The sequence below is a fragment of the Nelumbo nucifera genome, chromosome 1 (genome assembly GCF_055504915.1).
Source record: "Nelumbo nucifera cultivar China Antique chromosome 1, China Antique-T2T, whole genome shotgun sequence".
Classification (NCBI taxonomy): Eukaryota; Viridiplantae; Streptophyta; class Magnoliopsida; order Proteales; family Nelumbonaceae; genus Nelumbo; species Nelumbo nucifera.
The window spans coordinates 75,978,912-75,989,417 of NC_142649.1; positions in this window are offsets into that span (position 1 = coordinate 75,978,912).

Sequence of the window (10,506 nt, forward strand, 5' to 3'; positions counted from 1 at the left end):
TTGTCTTCTTCCACATGTGAAGTATCTCCTTTAGTGTGTTTAACCTATAATAAAATAATAAAAAAAACAAGTTAGAAATCACATTTTTAGAGATATAAAATCATGCATGAAAATCTAATTATTAATCATTCAAATATAAACTTATCTACTTCATTCCAAGGCTAATCATTAAACAAATCAGAAGTGCAAGGATTGAATATTAGTCGCAATAATTATGTATTGAGCAATATAATAGCATGTTAATGTGTATTAATTTCTATTTTTCCAACAAATAATTAAAAGGTTGACCTTCAGTAATATTTTTGGTTTAAAACCAACCTTTTTAATCATGGATCTCATCTTTATTTTGTTCCATTTCGTTTGCATCAATGGATGTATGCGTCCCAGGGTATCACCTATATCTAGGTCATGTATGAACATGACTTGTTATCAATTTCAATCAGCAATTTTCAACTCCTTGTGTGCAACTTTTTTCATGTTTTGCTGAATTTTCTTTTCCATTTGTTCTAAGAAAAAAAAACAAAATGACAGCACATAGTTGGGGTCAACAGATGGTTATTTTCAGTGTGGATGATCTCCAAGATAAGGCCCATCTGTTGGTGCTCAAAGCCTCAAACCCCAATTCAAGAACAAGAGATCCATAGAAAAAAGTGATAGCAACCTATAAAAACTTTCTTTAGTAATTGATTTATAGTTATCAGAGGTTATATGATCAAGGGTCTGAATGAATCCCTTAATTTTGATAAAATTAGATATAGAATTTTGGCCAGATTGCTTTTATTGTTCTTCAGGCTGCTTCAAATTGGCTAGCTATGGCTTCTGAAATTCCTCGAATTAACAATAGCATTTTAATAGGATTTTACCTTGGGATGTCAACCTTTAACGCTATCTGTGCATATCCAAGTTCCTTTCTTACAACCCATCTAGGATTAAAGGCTTCAAAACCCTTCTTTTCAGGTTTTAACAATTCAATATTCGAATCTCCAATTCTCTTCTTTGACTCAACTCCTATAGGTTCTAAACTTTTCATGGATTTGAAAATCTCCCCTTCTCAACACAAAGAAGATGAGGAACTGTTTTATAAGTCTCAAATATTGAATCATATGATATTTATCATTTCAGTTAAAGATATTAATAGATTACTTGTTTAAAAAATGGTCTTCTATATCTAGTGTTCCCTACTAGATGCTCTAGCAAAATAGGGGGCATTGAAGAATCAAAGACATTGGGAACTGATACCCAAAGATGAAAAGTTATATAGGGATAACCAAAGACTTGCCAAAAGATGGTTATTAACCTAGACTAACCACCTTTGAAGGATTAGCCATTAATGAATGCATAAAAATATATTCTGGTTACGATTTAGAAAAGAGGGACTGGCTTATACATTTCTAGGTTGTGAATGAATTTGAGCTAATGGGAATCTAATGTCACATCTTAGGTGGTTGTTTCGGTTTATTAGAGACTTTCCTCTCTTCATGTAGTAAGTTATGGTTTGATATCTCTCTCACGTAACCAAGAAACAAATTCGGTATTCTTTTTTTATTGGAGAATTTATTAGAGACTTGAACGTCAAACATTTGTAGGAACAAAGAGTGAATACATGCTTGGTCATAAGGCTGATATAGTTTGGCAAATAAACTTCTTATACTTATCCCTCCATGTGTCTAATCAAGATTGTAAGAGGTAAAGGATTTTGTCAATGAGGTATTTGGTTGGTTGTAGAAAATTAACATTGTCTACAATCTTGTCAAATGATTTGAATGGTTGTAGTCTTTTAGAAATAGAAGAGGATAGATATGGAAGGAGAAAATCTAAGTGAAAATTGCCTACAACCTTGCTAAAGTTAACTTGACTAGTTGTTGTCCTTTACCTATTTGAGAGATAAAATAATGAAAGAGAGAAAAGCTGGTTTTGGGTCAGCTTACTAAAGCTGATTTCTTTCACAACTTGTTGTATCCATAATTTTTCTAATTAATGAAATCATTTCAGAGTTGCTGATAAAAAAAAAAAGAAAAAAACCGCATATAGCCTGGTTGATTGCAGGATTCAAAAATTCAATTTTAAAATGCAGTTCATGAGGGCTAATAGCAGCCCCCCTTAATTCTAAAATAGGAAGTTAAGGTCACTTGTACCCTTATTGAAATTGGACAATGTTAATTATAGGAATTTCAAGGAAGAGATTGCCTACAACCCAGATAATTGAATTGGTTTGATTGTAGAAATTAGAGTCTCCCTCTCCCATGTATCAAAGTTTTAGATAGGCCTAGAGCCTCATTAAGTAATGGAACTGATTATCATATTTAAGAATAAGTGCATTGTATTTATTTACTAAAATTTCTATTTCCCCTTCATCCTTCAAAATTTTGAGATATTCAATGAAGGATTAAAACTCAAAGACATTTGATAAATAAAAAATCCCTATTTCATCAAAAATTTCTTAGAAGGAAAATGGATACTTTGAGCTCAAAATAATTAGAAATTTTTCTAAGACCATCGTTCTAAGGTTTGAGACTTTAAGTTTTAACTCCTACTAATATACACATGGTTCCTAGAATGGATACTAATTGGGGGAAGTGTCTCCTTCAAGAATGGATACTTTTGAGTTTTTGGCTTGTATCACCCAAATATCATTTCATTTCCTATAGCTTCATGGCTCCTAGAAAAACATCTTCTTCTTCGATAGGTAAGCTCCATATGGGACCTTTATATGCAATTAACAAGTATTAAGATGAAAAAATCAAGACTATAGAAGGGAACCACACAATAAATTATAAATGCAAAGAAGAGGAAGGATTGTCTCTTTTCCCTTATCCTAAACTAATTTGTATGAGATAATGAAGATCTATAACACACTAGCTCTAGCTTTGATGGTGATATACTACCATTCAAAAACTGACTGCATAAAACAAATCTGACTTAAAGAAAATTATAATATGTTATTATATATTCAATAGTTTCAATCTAGGGTCATCTATGAAAACATCCCCTATAGTTTCATTGTAGGTTGCAACAAAATCTGATGCAAATCTAGTTCTTCACTAGTGTTCTAAGACTTTTCTAATTCAGATCAAAGATTGCTAGATTTGGAACCTTTTGACTGAATGCCAGAACATTGGTTGGTAGAATCAGAATATTACCAATTGGTAGAACTAGTCATGAAATGCATATGAAAGGTATGAGAAAAAGAAATTCCTACATGGATCTTACGTGCTTTAACATTGTAGTAAAAATTCTGGAAAAATAAAGATTAAGAAAATGTAGAGATTACTTGCTTTTGAAGAGGATCCAAAGCAACATATAAGTATTAGCATTCAATGATTGGGCCTTCAAGATCACCACATGTGAGTATGAATCCAAAGAGAACAACATTTGCAGTTAGTTTCATTAAGTGCCTGGAGAAGAAAAGTGGGCTGGGGGTTTCCTTAAAATCTTTTCTTTTTGTTTTTTGGAAGAACTTCTGGCCATCACTTCCTAATTTCTCCAAATGTCATCAAAAGAGAAATGCAAGAAAGAATCCAAGGTCCTAATTGGAGGAAGGTGTTGTCATTGATGAAAGTCATGAAGCTGAAGGTTCAATTTATTTGGAAACAATAGTTAATACTGAGTTGGAGATTAGTGAATCTTTGGGCTTGTGTTTTTAGAGGAGACGATATTTCAAGGAAACCTTTTAACAAAATGGAAGAAAATTTTGGTAGACCTTTGGAGCCTTGGAAGGGTAAAGAAAAGAAAAGATTGCTTCATGTGGCAGTTTGCACTAACAATAAGGTTCAAGACAGGTTAGAGCAGTTGGAGCAGTTTCACTAACAATTAAATAATATTTAAATAAAATAAGAAGTAAATTGTAACTGCCCTTTCTTTCCTTCCCTGATTGAAATATAAACTCAAAACTTTCATTCCTTTTCTCTGCGACTGAAACCCCCTCATCATCAGGACACTCAAAACTTTATTTTGACAGACCCCATCATCAAGATGCTGTTTAGTTTAGACCACCACAAAATACAGAAAAAGAAAAGAAAACTTTCTATTTCTGATCTGGGTTTCAGACCTATCTATCGATGATCAGCATAAACTCGTTATTTAAATTTTCAAATTTGGTGATGGCAGTTCAATAGATTAAGAAGTTTTAGGCAAACAAATTTGTATTGCTGGGGGCTGTCTAAATCTGGTTTTGTTCATGCAAAACCCAACCTTGGTAATTCATTAATAATATAAAAATGCAGATATGTACAGCAATCAAAACTGTCCCAAGTGGTGCTCATGGCACCATACCCAATTCCATCTCCCACAGGGCTTCCTCAGGCCCCAATATTGATATGACATATGAATGACTTAAACTGCTAGTTTTGAACACACGCTTCTCTTGAATGAAGGGTCTGTTATCTAGTCCTTTGCATATTGACCATATTTAGCTGATCCCCAAAGTAATCTTTCTACTTCTAAATTGACTTTTTTTTTCCGTTTTATAATGAACATTCACGTTCAAGATGGCCATTTGATTTTGATATTAATCTTTAATTTTATCTTTTGAACGTTTGGTGGGAACATGAAGCTTGATGTAGTTGCATCATTTGCCATGTCCAACATCCACCATATGCTGTTGTTCCAGAATGGTTGCTTGAATTTCTATATTCATCTTGATACCCATCTTATAATAGACTTGTTGGAGAGATGCCTAAAGTTCAGATGTGTGGCAACCTTTTTTGCTGGTTCCCACTATGATATCCTTCTTAGTGGCCTTTTGAACATATTGGCACGGTTTGCTAATATTGCAGTTAATTTTGTTTGAAAAAAATGAAATTAAACATATTGGCATGGCAAATAACCCATCTCTGATCTCTCAGCTACTACAGCCAGCCACAGCCAGAGACTTTAAAAGCAAGCTTTAAAGGAGGGAGGGTGTTGTGATCTGATTGGGCTGCCTGGGAGACCTTCTGAGTCAAAACTTAAACCAATCAAATGGGTTTCACTGTTAATGATTTGTGGACTGTGGTCAATGTGAATGTCATTGATTGAATGGTTATGACCAATGACATTTAATTGAATCTTAGCCATTGGATTCATTTTATAGATTTGCGTTTGGTTCCTGAGAAAATTATTGAAAAGGGGAAAATGGTCGAGATATTTACTCAAAAATCAAATGCAGTATGATATAGTAAATAAGAAAGTAATCAGAAAATTAAATTGTTAATAAAATGAGTTGAAAATAACTTTTAATAATATTTTATTCTTATGAAGTAAATCCATGGTCTATGCATGCCTCATGTACTAAAATCATGCATGCACAACTGATAATCTAATATGCCTTTGCCTTGTATCAGAAATCAGAATATATATTCTCATCCATGCTGCAAAATAACAAAGAAGACTGCAGCATTTATATATTCACGTAGGCTTCAAAAGACTCAGCAAATTCTATTAAGTTCTACAAGCTCCATGACAGTGGCCTTTTGAACGGATTAGCATACCAACCTCAAATGGAGTAAAAAATGAGTGGGAGAAGCATTCAGTTATTACTTGATCCCTATGCTTCAAGTTTCAATAGTAGTCCATACGAGGATTGTATAAGGGAGGAGGATGATGAAGTTGAACTATAAGTAGCAGGAAAGAGGTTGATAGATGTTACGAGGCTTGGAGTTGGACAAGGACTTTCCCATTCAATCTGGCATGAAATGTTACAGGAAGATCAAGCTCCTTGTTTGATGATCCAAGGGTCTGACTCTGACCATCCATGATGTATCAAACACATGGGTCCTCCTGTGTTTGATATGAGCATGCAGTGTTGTTGTAGAAAAACGACACAAGAAAACAGATTTGAAATGGCACTCAAATGAAAAATAAAACAGAGATAAAGAGAAGAAGCACAGAGAACACACAGATTTACGTGGTTCGGATTATAGCCTACAAGGAGAAACAGAAATCCACTATGAAGTAGGTAATGGAGATTAAATACAAAATTATGCTCTCATAGAAATCCTAAGCCCCAAATACACCCAATGTCTCACTCATTTCTCACAAGACTCAGACTTCTATATACAAGAGAAAAAACCCTTGAAAAATATATGACTCTTCGTATTTGGTTCGGACCTATAGGATGAATATGGGTCGGGTCCATACTGTCGCGGTACGCATCCACCACAAACCACTATAAAATTTTGTCTTCGGGTTTTTCTCAAATTAATTTGGATTGGATTTATGAAGTGGGTCGCCACAAAGAATTCAAGGCACAAACATAACAAATCTCCACCTTCTCCAACAAAAGCCCCAATGGGCAAACTCAAATGTTGTAAACACCAATCAAGTCCAAGCAATGCTTGAACTTAGCCACAGGAAGAGGTTTTGTTAATATATTAGCTGGGTTATCTGCAATACCAATCTTCTTCACAATGATATCTCCTTGTTCTACAACATCACGAACAAAATGGTACTTCACATCAATGTGTTTCGTCCTCTCATGGTACATCTGATCCTTAGTCAGATGAATAGCTCTCTAACTATCACAGTAAACAACTGTCACCTTTGGACCCAAACTAAATTCATCGAACAAACCTCTCAACCAAATAGCTTCTTTAACTGCCTCAGTCACTGCCATATACTCAGCTTCAGTAGTAGATAAAGTAACTGTAGACTATAAAGTAACTTTCCAACTAATAGCATAACCACCAATAGAAAATACATAACCTATGAGTGAAGTTCTCCTGTCATGATCACCTACATAATCTGAATCAACATAACCCATTAAACTGTCACTACTCCTCCCAAACTCCAAACAAGTATCTGATGTACCTTTCAAGTATCTGAGAATCCACTTCACTACCTGCCAATGTGTCTTATTAGCACATAACATATATCTGCTCACCATACTAACTACATGTGAAATGTTAGGTCGTGTGCAAACTATAGCATACATAATACTCCAAATTGCACTAGAGTAGGGGACATGTGACATATTTTTCCTCTTCATCTGTCTGTGGTGACAAATTTGCTAAAAGTCTGAAGTGGGCTGCAATAGGAGTACTTACTGGTTTAGCATCTTTCATGCCAAAGCGCTCTAAGACCTTTTCAACATACTTCTAATGTGTCAAATAAAACTTCCCTACTTTTTGGTCCCTCTGAACCTCCATGCCTAGAATTTTCTTTGCTGCACCCAAATCTTTCATTTCAAACTCACCACTTAACTGTGTTTTTAATCTGTTGATCTTGGATATTTTTCTTGCTGCAATAAGCATATCATCAACATAAAGTAGCAAGTAAACAAAAGAATCATCTGCAAGTTTCCTGAAATAAACACAACTGTTATACTTGCATCTAACATACCCAAGAGCCACCATAAAAGAGTCAAATCTTCTATGCCATTGTCTAGGAGACTGTTTTAAGCCATATAGAGATTTCTTTAATAAGCAAACATGGTCTTCCATCCCTTCAACAACAAAACCCTCGGGTTGATGCATATAAATCTGTTCATCAAATTCTCCATGCAACAAAAGCAGTTTTAACATCTAATTGTTCTTATTCCAAATTATGCATGACAACTAAAGCAAGAAAAACATGAATGAACTATGTCTAAACAACTGGTGAGAAAACATCATTAAAATCAACACCTTGTACCTGATTGCAGCCTTTCGCAACCAATCGTGCCTTATATCTAGCATCCTCTACACCCGAAGTACCTTCTTTTCTTTTGAAAACCCATTTGCACCCAACAATTTTCTTTCCTTTAGGTGGTCTTACCAACTCCCAAGTCTGGTTCTTATGCAAAGATTCAATCTCTTCATGCATAGTTGTCAACCACATAGAAGAATTAACAGATGAGATAGCTTTTGCATAAGTATTGGGTTATGTAACATCAACATTCTCTACAACTAACAATGCATAGGCAACCAGGTCAGCATAACCATATCTCTAGGGTGGTCTAGTCTCTCTCCTTGTTCTGCCTCTAGCAATAGAATATTGCTCCTCCTCTTCTTCCTCTTGAACATGTTCTTTTATCTCAGTAGAAATGGGCACCTAGACTGATGTAAACTAAGATAAGGAAGCACTTTTAACTTCTAACTCTACCTTCTTTCCGGAACCTTGTGTTTTATTTGCATCATAGGAATTTGAATACTCCTTTCTTGGGTGAAGCATAGAAGATTCATCAAAAGTAACCTCTTTGCTAACTATAAATTTTGGCGATTTAGGATCAGGACACCACAATCTGTATCCCTTCACACCTGAAGCATAACCAAGAAATATGCACTTCTTGACCCTAGGCTCAAACTTGCGTTCATTAACATGTGCATATGCTGGACAACCAACAACCAAATATTTTCAAATTTGAATGATTAGGAGGGTTACCAAACCATACCTCTTTTAGAGTCTTACATTCAATGGCTGTAAATGGAGATTGATTTACTAGGTGACAAGCCATATTAACTGCTTCCGCCCAAAAATCCTTTGAGATCCCAGCATTTGACAACATGCACCTTGCTCTCTCTAGTAGAGTTTTGTTCATATGTTTTGCAACTCCATTCTGCTATGGTGTTTTGACAACAGTATGATGCCTTAAAATGCCTTCATTTTTGCAAAACTCATTAAATTCATTTTCACAGAACTCTAAACCATTATCTGTTCTCAACCGCTTGACCTGTTTTCCTGTTTTCTTTTCAAGCAAAGTTTTTCACTGTTTAAAAGTCACAAATACATCATTCTTATGCTTCAGAAAATAAACCCATACTTTTTTGGAGTAGTCATTGATGATGGTAAGAATATATCGAGCACCACCCTTTGATGGAACTTGTGAAGGTCCCCATAGATCTGAGTGAACATAATCCAAAGTGCCCTTTGTCCTATGAACGGTTGTACTAAAATTGGTTCTTTTCTGTTTCCCAAAAACACAATGTTCACAGAAGTCAAGATTTCTTGTACTTTGGCCACAAAGAAGACCTCTCTTACTTAACATAGTAAGTCCCCTTTCACTCATATGTCATAGCCTCATGTGCTAAAACTTGGTGATGTCAGACTTAGATAGAGATGATGTAAAAATTGCAATTGAACCTATGATAATAGTACCCTGTAGCACATACAGACTTCCTATCCTCATGCCTTTCATCACAACAAGAGCACCCTTACTGATTTTCAGAACTCTACCTTCATTTGAAAAATAAATCCTTCAGCATCTAGAGTGACAAGAGAGATGAGATTTTTCTTTAAGTCCGGTACATGTCGTACATTTGTTAATGTTCTCACAACCCCATAATGCATTCTGATACGAATTGTTCCTTTTTCCACAATTTTACAGGAGGCATTATTACCCATCAATACAATTCCACCATTAATAGATTCGTAGGTAGAGAACCAGTCCCTGTTGGGACACATATGGTAGGAACACCCGAATCCAGAATCCATTCATCCTTGGATCTGGTTCTATCACCTGTCATTAAGAGAACATTCATATTCTCATCCTCAGCCACACTAGCCTCTGCATAGTTATTCTTTTTCTTTTCTTCATTCTAGTTTTTATTTTTCAACTTATAACATTCTGACTTAATCTGCCCTTTCTTATGACAATAGTTACAGGTCAAGTTCTTATGTCTAGATTTTGATCTATACTTTGGTTTACTATTTGAATCCTTATCCTTAGACTCCCTCTTGCAAACAATCCAGAGTCTTGACTATCACCCCTATTCATAGTCAAGTCTTTATTAATCACCTCTTTGGAGAGTAACACCTTTTTAACATCCTCTATATTAATGGTGTCTCTTCTATAGATGAGAGACTCTCTAAAAGACTTATATGAGGGTGGTAAGGAATAGAGTAACAAAAGGGCTTTATCTTCATCTTCAACCTTAACATCAATATTTTGTAGGTCCATGATAATAGAGTTAAATTCATCAATATGAGATTTTATAGGTGTACCCTCAGCCATCCGAAACAGGAACAGTTGTTGCTTCAAGTAGAGCTTACTAGCAAGAGATTTTGACAAGTATAGAGACTCCAACTGTCACCACAAACCCGTAGTGGTCTTCTCATGAATGACTTCCCACAAAACTTCATTTGATAGAAGCAATTGAGTCATGATTAGGGCTTTAAAATCTAACTCCTCCCATTCTTCATCACTCATAGTTGTAGGTTTCTTATCCTTCCCATATAGAGCTTTGTGTAGTCTATCTTATCCCCAAGTAGCATGCATCTTGACTTGCCAAATGCTACCATCAAACTTCTCAATATCAAACTTCATTGATGACATTATAAGTGCCAAATGAACAATAGGGCTTTGATACCAGTTTGTTGCAGAAAAACCCAAGAAAACAGATCCGAAATGGCACTCAAATGAAAAATAAAACAGAGATAAACAGAAGAAGCATAGAGAACACACAGATGTACGTGGTTCGGCTTATAGCCTATGTCCACGAGCGAAGGACGAATAGAAATCCACTATGAAATAGGTAATGAAGAAAAAATACAGAGTTGTGCTCTTACAGAAACCCTAAGCTCCAAATACACCCAATGCCTCACTCATTTCTC